The following is a 3175-nucleotide window of genomic DNA, read 5'->3' as shown; positions in this document are numbered from 1 at the left end:
ACAGAGCTCCAACCAAATCCAACCAAGTTGAAACATGAGTTCAATGCCTTTAAATCAATGTAGCAAAAATAACTCTAGCCTAGAGACTCAGAAAAGTAAGTGAGACTGGAACACAGCTTTAATTACTTCCCATTTTTTTTTTGTTCCTCAGCAGCATCAACAGGATTAAAATAGTTTCTCCCTGCTCTTCCCAGTGTGTCAGTAGGAACTGAGCAGTGGGACTGGTTGTGTGTGGCTCCTCAGACACAACAGCACCTCCGTTGGCTTCCTCTCCCCTCGCACAGCAGGCATTCTGTGCTGATTTGTCCTACTACAGCCAAAACAGGAGACACAACAGGTGGATTTCTTTTTTTGTCTCTGCTCTGTTCCTTTTTCTTTTTTTTTTTTTTTTTTTCAGAGGAGATGCAGATGGCAGAGTCACTCCCTTTGAGATGCACAAACGTCTCGATGGAAAAACTCCCCATAGCTTGTGCAATTTTCTGAGCTGCCTTCTGCTCACCTCCACCTCCTCCTTTCCCTCTTTATCTGCTTTCTGTATTCTCCATGCTGCTATCGGTCCTGTGGAAATGAACACATCAAAGCCACGAGTAGTCATTTTTTTCTACTGCTCCCGTGTCCTTTCTCTCTGCTCTTCCTTAAGCATTAATATTAATAGCCACTGTACCTTTCTTCACCGTTGCTTTCTTCTTGATCCTCCTGGGAGTAAGCCTTTTCTTGGACTTTCTGCTACACCGAGTGCTTGTTTGAAGGAAGGCTGGGGCATGCTGGGAAGCACAATGTCGGTGATGCCTGTGATACAATATTGGGCCAACCAGCAAAGATATTAAACTCTATTGTACTCACTGGAGGAGTCAAGCACACTTTCATCCTTACCACATAGATCTGTTTTCTTTCTTCTTGTTTTCCCAGCAAAAATAGCTTTTTAATCAATCCAAAATCTCCAAGGAAAGGGGAAAACAAACAAACAAACAAACAAACAAAAACATCACACAAAGCTCTTTCCCATTCCCTCCTTGATGCTTTTCCACAGGGCTGCTACCTGAAGACCAAAGAAGCAAGTGCACTTTCACTCTCATTGTCTAAACCAAACGTGCACACATAAACACACACTACAGGGACATGCAGCACCTGCTCCCCCCCGGCTCTGCTGTTATTTAAATCGTGGTGTTAACGAGCTCCAAGCCCTTCAAGGTTGCAGCCCGCTATCGGTCCCTGGGGCAGCAAGCTGAGCATTGAGTGTGTGCGTCAGCCCTGCTCTCCATTTGTATTCTGCAGTGCGGGCGCTTGTCTGGAGCGCGAGGAAGAAATCCCCCAGGTTTGATTTCACTCACAGACATATAATGGAAATACAGCAGCGTGCCAAGTGTGACGCTTCTGTTCTGTGGGGGCCTGCTGTAACCCACGGCCAAGGCTGTACTTTGGGTTGTGGTGGTGTCTAAAAGGCAGAAGGTGAATTTCTCAGTGTTGTCACAAAGAACAAGGGCTGTGGTAAAATTGGAATTCACTGTGACCCGTGCAGTGAGTTATTCCGGTGATGCTTTGTGCCTGCACAATATGTGGATGTAAAGGTTATGATGTGCTATCTTGTCACTTAGGGCCACCCTGTTTGCATGAAGGCTTCCCCCAGAGTGCACAGCATGGCACTCAGGTGAAAATTCCTCACCCTTCTTTGTCAGCATCTACTGCAGCTGGGCACATCAGCAAGGAGCTGCAGATTGCACAGAGACAGGTCAAGCTCCTCTTATGGCTCCTCTCCAGAGATATTCAAGACCCATCTGGGCACCTACCAGTGCAACCTACTATAGGGAACCTGTTTTAACAAGCAGTTGGACTCAGAGATTTCTTTTAACCCCTGCAATCCTATGATTCTGTGATAACCTTTTCAGAGACTAAAAAGCCTCAGACAAGAAGAACCCCATGTCCAGCTGTGCCATTCTCCACTGGTCAAACCAGCACCATCGAAAGCTGCTAATGGAAGAATAGAAGATTACTCCAAAACACCGGATGGGAGAGTCTCGCTATAATTGTATTGTTTATTGTTAGTGCTAACAAACAAAAGGAGGTGGGAGGATCTATTTGCTTGCCATAAATAATCACCAGCTGGATGATTGAAAGTATATATAACAGCTGTGCAATCTAATAGAGACTCCTTGTGTTTGCAAACATGCAACCTAAACAAAGTTTCAGGCAGTGATGATGGGATACGTTTGAGATCTCTGCAGGATGCCTAATAGGAAAATTCAAATGAGGTCACATGCTTTGCTGCTTGTCTACAAGATTCTCCCAAAGGTCTCCCTGCTACCCTGGCTTATGAGCCTAATTAACCCTCCAAACCTCATTGCCAGGCATGGAATTTTAATTATTGGAATGTGTGGCTTACTTACCAGCATGTCAAACTCTTCATATCACACTCTGAGCACTGGAGCACTTTGCCTTGCACTTTATTCAGCATTGCAGGAGGTGGTCAGATATCCACACATGCAAAAATTCAACCCGGAGGCATCAATTTGCAGACAGTCTTTGGACCAAGGGGGATCAAAATTTCCCTGGAGAGACTTGCAGATTTTTGCAGCTCTATAGAGCTGGAAGATTCAAGTCTGAGTTGTCATTAGATGTTTTAAACTACTTCACAGGCATTAACTATGCTCATTTCGTACACGCAATCCTACCTTAACCAGCTCCCCTGAGCCAGGCGGATGGTGTGTGAGCTTTTCTGCATATTCAGCTGGAAAGGGACAACCTGAGGAAGCTGCAATGCTCCCACAACTCCTTATACATTCCTCACTAGGTAGCTTGAATTGTAAGAAAAATAAATGTAACCTCAAAAAAAAAATAAAAATAAAAATAAAAATAAAAATCCAAGAGCAGCAAGCTGTGCTAGGAATGTTGCCCTTTGCACTTGTATTTGCAATGCACACTGAATTCCTTGCTACTCTGAGAACAGATGATGAGGGCATCTTCTCTTTCCCCATTGATCTCAGATAGATCACACTCTGGCTTTTTCATAGCATGCAGAAGCCACAGGATTGGGGAGGGAAGGACCACAAACTGTCAGATCCTGAGTGGGTGCCATAGCCACGAGGTCAGCAGGCAAAGATAAGAAGTTGTAGGAGTCTCCCAGATACATGACCTTAGCTTAAGACAGTTCCAGGCTCTCCATCCCTGGAAAGACAAG

General features: G+C 44.9%; 1 long non-coding RNA gene across 1 annotated transcript; it reads right to left on the bottom strand.

Annotated features, from left to right (window-relative positions):
- Positions 1-370: 370 nt before the first annotated feature.
- Positions 371-1157, bottom strand: LOC128091575 (uncharacterized). Its single transcript, XR_008211470.1, has 3 exons — positions 874-1157; positions 665-764; positions 371-558 (listed from the first exon to the last, which is right to left on the bottom strand). It is a non-coding gene; the product is annotated as an uncharacterized LOC128091575 (long non-coding RNA).
- Between the last annotated feature and the right edge of the window lie 2018 nt (positions 1158-3175).

Source organism: Tympanuchus pallidicinctus, unplaced genomic scaffold, assembly GCF_026119805.1.
Source record: "Tympanuchus pallidicinctus isolate F22 unplaced genomic scaffold, pur_lepc_1.0 scaffold5, whole genome shotgun sequence".
In the NCBI taxonomy this organism is placed as follows: Eukaryota; Metazoa; Chordata; class Aves; order Galliformes; family Phasianidae; genus Tympanuchus; species Tympanuchus pallidicinctus.
The sequence above is the reverse complement of the archived record's forward strand: the minus strand, read 5'-3'. Positions and strand labels throughout refer to the sequence as shown.